The sequence below is a fragment of the Pseudophryne corroboree genome, chromosome 1 (assembly GCF_028390025.1).
Source record: "Pseudophryne corroboree isolate aPseCor3 chromosome 1, aPseCor3.hap2, whole genome shotgun sequence".
Lineage (NCBI taxonomy): Eukaryota > Metazoa > Chordata > Amphibia > Anura > Myobatrachidae > Pseudophryne > Pseudophryne corroboree.
Genome location: NC_086444.1, coordinates 1077000887 through 1077014185, shown reverse-complemented (window position 1 = coordinate 1077014185; position 13299 = coordinate 1077000887). Strand labels below are relative to the sequence as shown.

General features: G+C 43.6%; 1 protein-coding gene and 2 pseudogenes across 9 annotated transcripts in view; all 3 read right to left on the bottom strand.

Moving 5' to 3' along the window:
- The window catches only part of ATP8A1 (ATPase phospholipid transporting 8A1), a 613161-nt gene that overhangs the window by 422523 nt on the left and 177339 nt on the right, over nt 1–13299 (bottom strand). The gene's annotated exons all lie outside the window — the stretch shown is intronic.
- On the bottom strand, nt 4070–4187 carry LOC134954774 (5S ribosomal RNA; annotated as a pseudogene).
- Nucleotides 4309–4426, bottom strand: LOC134933079 (5S ribosomal RNA; annotated as a pseudogene).

The following is a 13299-nucleotide window of genomic DNA, read 5'->3' as shown; positions in this document are numbered from 1 at the left end:
CCCCCCTCTCTGTTTTTTACCCTGTTTCTGTAGTGCAGTGCAGGGGAGAGCCTGGGAGCCTTCCTAGCAGCGGAGCTGTGTAGGAAAATGGCGCTGTGTGCTGAGGAGATAGGCCCCGCCCCCAATTCCGGCGGGCTCTTCTCCCGGTTTTTCTGAGACCTGGCAGGGGTGAAATACATCCATATAGCCTCAGGGACTATATGTGATGTATTCTTTTTAGCCAGAAAGGTATTAACATTGCTGCCCAGGGCGCCCCCCCCCAGCGCGCCCTGCACCCTCAGTGACCGCTGGTGTGAAGTGTGCCTGAGCGCAATGGCGCACAGCTGCAGTGCTGTGCGCTACCTCATGAAGACTGAAAAGCCTTCAGCCGCCGGTTTCTGGACCTCTTCTTACTTCGGCATCTGCAAGGGGGTCGGCGGCGTGGCTCCGATGACCCATCCAGGCTGTACCTGTGATCGTCCCTCTGGAGCTAGTGTCCAGTAGCCTAAGAAGCAAATCCATCCTGCACGCAGGTGAGTTCACTTCTTCTCCCCTAAGTCCCTCGTTGCAGTGAGCCTGTTGCCAGCAGGACTCACTGAAAATAAGAAAACTATCAAAACTTTTACTCTAAGCAGCTCTTTAGGAGAGCCACCTAGATTGCACCCTTCTCGGACGGGCACAAAAACCTAACTGAGGCTTGGAGGAGGGTCATAGGGGGAGGAGCCAGTGCACACCACCTAGTGGTCAAACTTTTAAATTTTGTGCCCTGTCTCCTGCGGAGCCGCTATTCCCCATGGTCCTGACGGAGTCCCCAGCATCCACTAGGACGTCAGAGAAAGAATGGATAGGAAAATACTATTGTCCCATAAGACAGAGAGTAATAATGAGTCAGGAGAAAACAAACAACTAGCTTTTATCTCCACATACAATAACCATTGCTCTCAAATCAAACAAATTATAAAGAAAAATCATAATATATTGAAACAGGATTATCTATTAGCACTACTGTTACCAGCTGATCCGGTTTTTGTTTTTCGAAAGAATAAATCCCTTAAGAATACACTTGCACCTAGTTTTTTGAAACCAGAATTAAAAGCAGTATCCCAAACCAATTCATGGCTCCAAACGGAAACCAAAGGGTTTTTCAAATGTGGTGCGAGTAGATGCATCACTTATAATTATATAGACAACAAAACCAAACACATTAAAACAGAAAATAATGATGAGTTGTATGAAATTAAACACTTTATTAATTGTAATTCCACCTACGTTGTATATATCCTCGTATGCGAATGTGGTCTCAAAAATGTGGGACGTACAACTAGGAAACTGAAAGTTAGATTTCTTGAGCACCGTAGAAATATTATTAAGAGACTCGAGTCTCAGTGTTTCTCAGCACTTTCACACGGCCCACAATGGAAATCCAAAAAACCTCAGACTAATTGGGGTGGAACATATTCCACTGACCAATAGAGGGGGTGATAGGTACAAAAGACTGTGCCAACAAGAAGCATATTGGATGTTTCGAATGGGCACAATCTACCCGGGAGGTTTAAACGAGGCTGTAGAACTTAACACCATAATTTAATAAAACACTCTATAGATAGAATCTGATTTTTTTTAAATTAATAGAGAAACAAAAATGATAAATAATTATGACAACATAATATAAAAAAATATATATCTAATATGGCTCCTTATGTTCCTCTGCGATATACCTGTGGGTCCAACAACTGTCCTTTTAGACATTAGGATCCATCCAATGAAATCTGGTTGTCCTTAGACTCTGGTTTTAGTGTACTCCACATAATTTCCTTTCCTGTAGGGACCTTTCTTCTAATATTTTAATATTATAACATTATCCAGCTGATTAGATTAATTACTAAAATCAACAAGAAAGACTGTGACTTTGTAATTATGATAATGGAGCTTGTTTACCTCAGGCAGCTTTCTATTTTATTCTACACTTTTTTTAATGTTAGTTGTAAAGATTTTTTTTTTTTTTTTTTGTAATCTCTATAGGGATTTTTATATCCCCTCAGTGAGATATTTATTATAGTATAGTTATATTACGCTGCTAGCCCTTTAAGCTATATGCTGAGCAAGGCCATATGGTCTCTATCTTTATTTAGATTTCATTTATTTCATCTATTATATTTCAATATTTCACGGGACTGGCGCTCCGAACATTGAGGGCGGAAATACAACATCTGAGGCCACCCATGAATGCTTCTACACTCACAGTGTGGGCAGAAGTGCTACGTTTGGTGCCGCCCTTGGTTGTCTCCCTGCACACAGCTAGCCGCGTTGGAGGGCGGCCTTCCGTGACAACTTCCTATGTATCAGCGGGCACGGCCGGAGCCCCGATCACGTGGCGCATTAGTGATCACGTAATCGGACCTCCGTTCATGGGGGTGGACACTGCGCTGCCCTTATTCCTGTCCCCAACCAATAACAATATATAAACTGTGTTTCTATAGTGATACCAGCCACAACAAATGCAATTATTGGTTGGTAATTACACTCACACTTCCTGTTTACCTTTGCTGTTGAAATTAAATATATTCCATAAACGAATAAGTTATAATAAAAACTGAGTTATAGTTACACAATCCACATCATGTGAGAAGTAGGTCTGTCTTATATATATTATAGTATTTATATGCTTATTGCTTTATTATCATGCAACATTGCAACCAGGTGCTAATTAGCCACCATATTGAAAGGGGTATATAAACCCCTCATATCCTAACCATTGATACCTTTGAAAAAGCTGCTAGCTGATTGCAGCGAAACGCGTCAATGCACAGGGACCCAAGCCAGGCACAATATTGCTGGAAGACCGAACCACCCCCACCAAGATCCAGACTAATATTTACACTTGGAGGACTTCAATAGCAAGCTGAACCGATGATTTCCATATACCGCACTGCATGAGGAGCTCATCATTCAAAATCTTGGAGCACCATACCCTCTAGCGGTAACTTGTTACTATATGGTACACTGCTTACCTCCTAAAACCTGTTAACACTAAACTCTGATCTACTTGGGGGATCATTTTGGAACGGACTTTCCATCTTCAAATCTCCTTTCAATTCCTGGCAATTTGGGTAACTTCAATTGTATGTTTTTTAAATCCTTATTTATGTTGCATGCATTTTATGGTGTATTCACCACATTATTATTTTAGTGTTATTTTTTATCATTAAATTGTGCAATTATCAGACAAATTATTATTGTTGTTATATCGTACAAATTTAGCGCAGCCTCTAACCGGCTTTCTTTGTTTACCTTGTGGGGGGTGACCTCCCCTTTAACCTTGAGGCTGCTGCTTGGTGAAGCACCCAATACTCAGAGCGCCCGAGTACCTTTGGGTAACCTAACTTTTACACATCCCCTGCTGCAGCAGGGGAACCTTGACCACCACTTGTTGGAGACACAATTTTTGAATAGCTGCCAAAACTACCTCCCTCTCTGGGGAAGAAGTCGGCAGTGCCGATTTGAAAAACCGGCGAGGAGGCACCTCTTCGAATTCCAGTTTGTACCCCTGGGAAACAATGTCTATTGTAAAAACAAAGTTGTGGATCTGCACCAGCTCTATGATTAAGTGTTTAGAATAAGAAAGAAGATATATTTATATATATAGTACCAAAATACTGACTATTATTATAAATCATAAATAGTACTAAGTTTTGGCGGTGCTCCCATGGATTTTGTAGTTAACCTACAGGAAGAAGACAAGAGAAAGACAAAATAACCTTGTGTGGAAGCACTCATTAATTAAATATGAAAAAGATGTGAAGAGAATATATGGTTGAGGAAAGGACCCCTTTGAGTCCTACCTCAAAAAGATAGAATAAAACTTAACTTTTATTGATTTACTTATAAAAATTCACTGGGGTGAACAAAGGTAAATGATAATATAAATCTAGATTGCCATTGTACCAAATATGGTTCTAGATGTGACAGGTGAAAATATTAGTATAATTTTAGTATAATTGTTTGGAAAAAACAATATATACAGGTCACAGAACAATCGGAATGTATGGTAAGCTATGAGGAAAATGATATTGGATTTCCTGAAGGAAAAGGCCCACAGCACCTAGTATTCCCTGGAGGTCTCCCATCCACGTACTGACCAGGCCATACCTGCTTAGCTTCCAAGATCGGACGTGATCGGGCGCATTCAGGATAGTATGGCCGTGGGCCAATTGTATCAGGAATTACGAATAATTTTTGTGCTGATTTGAAAAATGCATATATGATCAACTGAGGGGTTATATGAATATAATCAAATAGTTGATTAATTGTAAAGTCTCCTGAAAAACTGGCCCACAGCACCTAGTATTCCCTGGAGGTCTCCCATCCATGTACTAACCAGGCCATACCTGCTTAGCTTCCAAGATCAGACGAGTTTGGGCGCATTCAGGGAAGTATGGCCGTGGGCCGTTTAATTCAAGAAGTAAGTAAATGCAAATTGAGTTTTTATATGAACTCAAGTGAAAAAAATATTATATGTATATTTTTTTGATGTAGAGAAAATTTGTTGTTAACTATAAATGAGTAAATTCAAAACCTAAAAAATAAATATGAAGCAGGCACTTGGATTGTCAGACCCAATAGGGGGGTCTGATATGCTGTTTAAATATAGATACAATGTTAGAGGTTGCCACTTCGAGTATGTCCACTGTAGATAAGCAATAGACTTAGATTATGTTGCAAAAATTAATTAATTCAGAGCAGCGAAACCCAAATAGAAGGATCTATGTGCTGTTTTGATACAGACACAGTTCTTAAAATTCCCACCTCCTATGTAAGTTCTGCAAGCTGTAAATGGTTGAAATGAATTTAAAGTAACAGACGATTAAATAGGTGCAGCAAAAATGAAAGTTATTGTTCCTATGTGGAAACAATAGTAGCAATGTTGGTATTAGCCACTTTCAATTTAAACCTTTCTATTGTGGATGACCAATTGACTGGATTGTGTTACAAAAAATTTTTTTTGAGAGCAGTCAAAATAAATGTTCTTTGTTCCTGTATAGAAACAATATTGGCTAGCAATATAATTCCTGTGTGATAAGGCTGGTAATTCCAAAAAATACTAATAATGAGAGCAGCAAAAAAATGAAAAAATGAAAGTCTTATTTCTGTGTGCTTACAATACAATTCCTTAATTGAATGTTAATAGGATCATTCCTAAGTACACGTATGGAGCAGGCACTGGAGTTGTTAGACCCAAATTGAAGATCTAAGGCGCTGCTAAAGAACAGACACTGTAGACAAAGTTACCACTTCCAGAAATGTAGATATTCCGGCAGCCGGTGAGTGTAACTTGATAGAAGATCGTGACCGTGCTCCGTGGTCTGAGACCGTGCGGCCGCCCGTTCCGGAGAGGGCGAGGCCGCAGTGACGTCACTGTATGGACGTCTAATTCCGACGTACGTTTCACCTGTGAACTAGGCTTGTTCACGGAAGCCCCGTGTTGTCTGTCAGCCTGGTTCCCGTATATATTGAATGCATGGACCAATGAAATACTTGAGAGTTGATTGTAACATAATGTAGCTCAGCTTGAGTGGGATCGTTGATGAGATTAATGAAGGGAGATTGGAAAATGAGAGATAGACTCATTCACCATGTGCAGAGAAAGCGATATTACGGACAGGCCAATATATAGGATGTAATGGGCAATTAAAATAAATGAAATAAAATAAAGAGGAGTGTGAAATGAAACATTGCCATAAATATAAGAGGGGGTTATGTTGCTGATCAGTAGTGTCAGAAATGAGAGATAATATTAACAATTATTGTGTATCTGCAAAATGTTAGCGAAATGTGAAATATAAAATAGGAATACTTTTTTTGAAATATGAAAATGAAAATAAAAAAATGAAAATAAAAAAATAAAAAAATATGAAAATAAATATAAATAAATGTAAATAAATGTAAGTATAAATGAAAATCTAAAATGAATTGAAATAAGGATTTTTATCCTTATTTCAATTCATTTTAGATTTTCTTTTATACTTACATTTATTTACATTTATTTATATTTATTTTCATATTTTTTTATTTTCATTTTTTTATTTTCATTTTCATATTTCAAAAAAAGTATTCCTATTTTATATTTCACATTTCGCTAACATTTTGCAGATACACAATAATTGTTAATATTATCTCTCATTTCTGACACTACTGATCAGCAACATAACCCCCTCTTATATTTATGGCAATGTTTCATTTCACACTCCTCTTTATTTTATTTCATTGAAAATAAAAATAAAAATAAATATGTATGAATATAAACTAGAACTTTGGGAAATTGAAAAATATTTATAATTATATATAAATTGATAGAAAATAAATGGAATTGTGGTTTAGAAAAGTTGGGGAGTGATTAATTTGGAGTGATGCTCTTAGAGATAGAGTGATGTGTGACAGTGGGTGAAGTGCAAAATTGTGTAAGAAATGGGGGTAATGACGAGGTTAGGAAGGGGGAAAGAAAATAGGGAGGGGGGGGGGGGGGGTGTTTGGTGTTTGGGATTGGGGTGGGGTGGCAGGGAAGGAAAAGGAGAAATGGTCATGGGGGAATGGGTGCCTTGGTGAAGTGACTGGGTGTGCCAGTGTGGGGTTGGGATGTGGAAGCGAAGCTATCTGGGAGAGAAGATGAAGGAAAAAAGAGAGGAAGGAAAGGAAAAGTGTGAGGTTAGTGAGAGATGATAGGATAGGGTAAGACAAAAAAGAAAAAAGGAACAGATGGTGAAAAAGGAGGAAAAAAGAGAGAAAAGAGAAATTGGGATTGTGAGAGTTGAAGGATGGAAAAGATGTGTTGAGTTTAGTGTGTGATGAATAAGGACTCTTGACTGATTTATAACTGATATCTTGGTATGTATGCAAGTGAATGGTGAAAAAATTGAGGTCATATTGACTGAATATTGTGAGTGGATAATTGTTTGAGTGGATAAAAGCTGTGGTAGTGGGATCAGACAGTGAATAGATGGTTGCGCAGTGCTGAAAAAACCTAGGGATGGGAAAAGGAAGGGAAGAGAGGAGGGAGGGAAAAGGATGAGGGAAAGAAGAGGGACGAGGGAAAAGGGGGGGGGGGAAAGGTGAAAAGAAGGAGGAAAAAAGAAGGGAGAAAATAAGATTTTACTTACCGATAAATCTATTTCTCGTAGTCCGTAGTGGATGCTGGGACTCCGTCAGGACCATGGGGAATAGCGGCTCCGCAGGAGACAGGGCACAAAATTTAAAAGTTTGACAACTAGGTGGTGTGTACTGGCTCCTCCCCCTATGACCCTCCTCCAAGCCTCAGTTAGGATACTGTGCCCGGACGAGCGTACACAATAAGGAAGGATTTTGAATCCCGGGTAAGACTCATACCAGCCACACCAATCACACCGTACAACTTGTGATCTGAACCCAGTTAACAGTATGACAAACGTAGGAGCCTCTGAATAGACGGCTCACAACAATAACAACCCGATTTTTTTGTAACAACAACTATGTACAAGTATTGCAGACAATCCGCACTTGGGATGGGCGCCCAGCATCCACTACGGACTACGAGAAATAGATTTATCGGTAAGTAAAATCTTATTTTCTCTGACGTCCTAGTGGATGCTGGGACTCCGTCAGGACCATGGGGATTATACCAAAGCTCCCAAACGGGCGGGAGAGTGCGGATGACTCTGCAGCACCGAATGAGAGAACTCCAGGTCCTCCTTAGCCAGGGTATCAAATTTGTAGAATTTTACAAACGTGTTCTCCCCTGACCACGTAGCTGCTCGGCAGAGTTGTAATGCCGAGACCCCTCGGCAGCCGCCCAAGATGAGCCCACCTTCCTTGTGGAATGGGCCTTGACAGATTTAGGCTGTGGCAGGCCTGCCACAGAATGTGCAAGTTGAATTGTGCTACAAATCCAACGAGCAATCGTCTGCTTAGAAGCAGGAGCACCCAGCTTGTTGGGTGCAAACAGTATAAACAGCGAGTCAGATTTTCTGACTCCAGCCGTCCTTGAAATATATTTTTTCAATGCTCTGACAACGTCCAGCAACTTGGAATCCTCCAAATCGCTAGTAGCCGCAGGCACCACAATAGGCTGGTTCAGGTGAAACGCTGAAACCACCTTAGGCAGAAAGTGAGGACGCGTCCGCAGTTCTGCCCTGTCCGAATGGAAAATCAGATATGGGCTTTTATACGATAAAGCCGCCAATTCTGACACTCTCCTGGCTGAAGCCAGGGCCAGTAGCATGGTTACTTTCCATGTAAGATATTTCAAATCCACCGATTTGAGTGGCTCAAACCAATGGGATTTGAGAAAATCCAAAACTACATTAAGATCCCACGGTGCCACTGGGGGCACAACCGGGGGCTGTATATGTAGTACTCCTTTTACAAAAGTCTGGACTTCAGGAACTGAAGCCAATTCTTTCTGGAAGAAAATCGACAGGGCCGAAATTTGAACCTTAATGGACCCTAATTTGAGGCCCATAGACAATCCTGTTTGCAGGAAATGTAGGAATCGACCCAGTTGAAATTCCTCCGTCGGGGCCTTCCTGGCCTCACACCACGCAACATATTTTCTCCAAATGCGGTGATAATGTTGTGCAGTCACCTCCTTCCTGGCTTTTACCAGGGTAGGGATGACCTCTTCCGGAATGCCTTTTTTCCTTTAGGATTCGGCGTTCAACCGCCATGCCGTCAAACGCAGCAGCGGTAAGTCTTGGAATAGACACGGTCCCTGCTGAAGCAGGTCCCGTCTTAGAGGTAGAGGCCACGGATCTTCCGTGAGCATCTCCTGAAGTTCCGGGTACCAAGTTCTTCTTGGCCAATCCGGAGCCACGAGTATCGTTCTTACTCCCCTTTGCCGTATAATTCTCAGTACTTTTGGTATGAGAGGCCGAGGAGGAAACACATACACTGACTGGTACACCCATGGTGTTACCAGAGCGTCTACAGCTATTGCCTGAGGGTCCCTTGACCTGGCGCAATACCTGTCCAGTTTTTTGTTGAGGCGGGACGCCATCATGTCCACCATTGGTCTTTCCCAATGGACCACAATCATGTGGAAGACTTCTGGATGAAGTCCCCACTCTCCCGGGTGCAGATCGTGTCTGCTGAGGAAGTCTGCTTCCCAGTTGTCCACTCCCGGGATGAACACAGCTGACAGTGCTAACACATGATTTTCTGCCCAGCGGAGAATCCTTGCAGCTTCTGCCATTGCCCTCCTGCTTCTTGTGCCGCCCTGTCTGTTTACGTGGGCGACTGCCGTGATGTTGTCCGACTGAATCAACACCGGCTGACCCTGAAGCAGAGGTTTTGCCAGGCTTAGAGCATTGTAGATTGCTCTTAGCTCCAGTATATTTATGTGAAGAGACGTCTCCAGGCTTGACCACACGCCCTGGAAGTTTCTTCCCTGTGTGACCGCTCCCCAGCCTCTCAGGCTGGCATCCGTGGTCACTAGGACCCAGTTCTGTATGCCGAATCTGCGGCCCTCTAACAGATGAGCACTCTGCAACCACCATAGCAGAGACACTCTTGTCCTTGTGGACAATTTTATCCGCTGATGCATCTGCAGATGCGATCCGGACCATTTGTCCAGCAGATCCCACTGAAAAGTTCGTGCATGGAATCTGCCGAATGGAATCGCTTCGTAAGAAGCTACCATTTTTCCCAGGACTCTTGTGCATTGATGCACAGATACTTTTCCTGGTTTTAGGAGGTTCCTGACTAGATCGGATAACTCCCTGGCTTTCTCCTCCGGAAGAAATACCTTTTTCTGAACAGTGTCCAGAATCATCCCTAGGAACAACAGACGTGTCGTCGGGATCAGTTGGGATTTTGGAAAATTCAGAATCCACCCGTGTTGTTGGAGCACTACTTGGGTTAGTGCTACTCCGACCTCCAGCTGTTCTCTGGATCTTGCCCTTATCAGGAGATCGTCCAAGTAAGGGATAATTAAGACGCCTTCTCTTCGAAGAAGGATCATCATTTCGGCCATTACCTTGGTAAAGACCCGGGGTGCCGTAGACAATCCAAACGGCAGCGTCTGAAACTGATAATGACAGTTTTGGACCACTAACCTGAGGTACCCTTGGTGTAGGAGGGGTACCTTGACTATCACCTGCTGAGAATACAGCTTGTGAATGGCCTCCAATACCGTCGCCCTGTCGGAGGGAGACGTTGGCAAAGCAGACTTTAGGAAACGGCGAGGAGGGGACTTCTCGAATTCCAACCTGTAACCCTGAGATACTACCTGCAGGATCCAGGGGTCCACCTGCGAGTGAGCCCACTGTGCGCTGAAATGTTTGAGGCGACCCCCCACCGCCCCTGAGTCTGCTTGTAAGGTCCCAGCGTCATTCTGACGCCTTTGTAGAAGCCGGGGAGGGCTTCTGCTCCTGGGAAGGAGCTGCTTGTTGCAGTCTCTTACCCTTTCCTTTGCCTCGGGGCAAATAGGAATGTCCTTTTGCTCGTTTGTTCTTATAGGAACGAAAGGACTGCGGCTGAAAAGCCTGCGGCTTTTTCTGCTGGGAGGTGACCTGGGGTAAAAAGGTGGATTTTCCGGCCGTTGCCGTGGCCACCAGATCCGATAGACCGACCCCAAATAATTCCTCCCCCTTATACGGCAATACTTCCATATGTCGTTTGGAATCCGCATCACCTGACCACTGGCGCGTCCATAAACTTCTTCTGGCAGATATGGACATCGCACTTACTCTTGATGCCAGAGTGCAAATATCTCTCTGTGCATCTCGCATATAAAGAAATGCATCCTTTAACTGCTCTATAGTCAGTAAAATACTGTCCCTATCCAGGGTATCAATATTTTCAGACAGTGACTCCGACCAAGCCACGCCAGCACTGCACATCCAGGCTGAGGCGATTGCTGGTCTCAGTATAACACCCGTATGTGTGTATATACTTTTTAATGTATTCTCCAGCCTCCTATCAGCTGGATCCTTGAGGGCGGCCGTATCAGGAGACGGTAACGCCACTTGCTTTGATAAGCGTGTGAGCGCCTTATCCACCCTAGGAGGTGTTTCCCAGCGCGCCCTAACCTCTGGCGGGAAAGGGTATAATGCCAATAACTTCTTTGAAATTAGCAGTTTTCTATCTTGGGTAACCCACGCTTCATCACACACTTCATTCAGTTCCTCTGATTCAGGAAAAACTATCGGTAGTTTTTTCACACCCCACATAATACCCCTTTTTGTGGTACTTGCAGTATCAGAGATATGCAAAGCCTCCTTCATTGCCGTGATCATATAACGTGTGGCCCTACTGGAAAATACGTTTGTTTCTTCACCGTCGACACTGGATTCAGTGTCAGTGTCTGTGTCGACCGACTGAGGTAAAGGGCGTTTTACAGCCCCTGACGGTGTCTGAGACGCCTGGACAGGTACTAACTGGTTTGCCGGCTGTCTCATGTCGTCAACCGACTTTTGTAGCGTGCTGACACTATCCCGTAATTCCATAAACAAAGCCATCCATTCTGGTGTCGACTCCCTAGGGGGTGACATCACCATTACAGGCAATTGCTCCGCCTCCATGCCAACATTGTCCTCATACATGTCGACACACACGTACCGACACACAGCAGACACACAGGGAATGCTCTGATAGAAGACAGGACCCCACTAGCCCTTTGGGGAGACAGAGGGAGAGTTTGCCAGCACACACCCAAGAGCTATAAATATATATATATAGGGACAACCTTAATAAGTGTGTTCCCTTTATAGCAGCTCAAATATTAGAAATATCGCCAATAAGTGCCCCCCCTCTCTGTTTTTACCCTGTTTCTGTAGTGCAGTGCAGGGGAGAGTCCTGGGAGCCTTCCTCGCAGCGGAGCTGGGCAGGAAAATGGCGCTGTGTGCTGAGGAGAATAGGCCCCGCCCCCTTTTCGGCGGGCTTCTTCTCCCGGTTTTTTTGGAACCTGGCAGGGGTTAAATACATCCATATAGCCCCAGGGACTATATGTGATATATTTTAGCCAGAATAGGTATATTACATTGCTGCCCAGGGCACCCCCCCCCCCAGCGCCCTGCACCCTCAGTGACCGCTGGTGTGAAGTGTGCGGAGAGCAATGGCGCACAGCTGCAGTGCTGTGCGCTACCTCATGAAGACTGAGACGTCTTCTGCCGCCGGTTTCTGGACCTCTTCTCTATTCGGCATCTGCAAGGGGGTCGGCGGCGCGGCTCCGGTGACCCATCCAGGCTGTACCTGTGATCGTCCCTCTGGAGCTAGTGTCCAGTAGCCTAAGAAGCAAATCCATCCTGCACGCAGGTGAGTTCACTTCTTCTCCCCTAAGTCCCTCGTTGCAGTGAGCCTGTTGCCAGCAGGACTCACTGAAAATAAAAAACCTAACAAACTTTTTCTAAGCAGCTCTTTAGGAGAGCCACCTACATTGCACCCTGCTCGGACGGGCACAAAAACCTAACTGAGGCTTGGAGGAGGGTCATAGGGGGAGGAGCCAGTACACACCACCTAGTGGTCAAACTTTTAAATTTTGTGCCCTGTCTCCTGCGGAGCCGCTATTCCCCATGGTCCTGACGGAGTCCCAGCATCCACTAGGACGTCAGAGAAAAGAGGAAGGGGAAGGGGAAAACGGAAGAGGAAGGAGAAAGAAGAAAAGGGAAAGGAAGAGGAGGGAAGAGGGAAGAAGAAAAATAAGATGTATGAGCTGATGAAGATTGGTGACTAGTAAATTAATGAAAGAAAGAGAAGAAGATAGCAAAATCTGGGGGAGAGAAGTTTTTAGGTGAATGCAAGGTGATTATGGCCTTTTCTATTGGAATTAAAGGAAGACACTATAGTTGATGTATTCGTTAAGACCCTTTGGCATAAGGGTGTCCAGTCGGAAGATCCATTCTGCTACTTTCTTTTGTAGAGCTTCATTGATATCACCTCCTCTTAGTCCCAATTTGACGTGTTCCAAGCAAAAAACACTAAGGTCATCAGTTCTACTGTTATGATGGTGAAGAAAATGCCTTGCAACAGTGGTGAGTTTCCTAAATCTAGCTGTGTCCAATTTAGCATTACGTACATTCCCTATATGCTCTAAAGTTCTTACCTTGAGCATGCGTGATGTCATGCCCACATATTTGAGTTTACATGGGCATGTGATGCAGTAAATGACATTTACTGTTTTACAGTTGAAAAAAATCATCAATCTTGATTACTTGATTGAATTTATCTGTTATGTTCGTGTGATTCTTGACATGTGGACACGCACGACAATCACCACATGGGTAACTGCCCTTTAGGGTTGTTTTGGACTTTGATGGATATGAGAAGTGACTTCTGACCAGTTTGTCTTTTAGA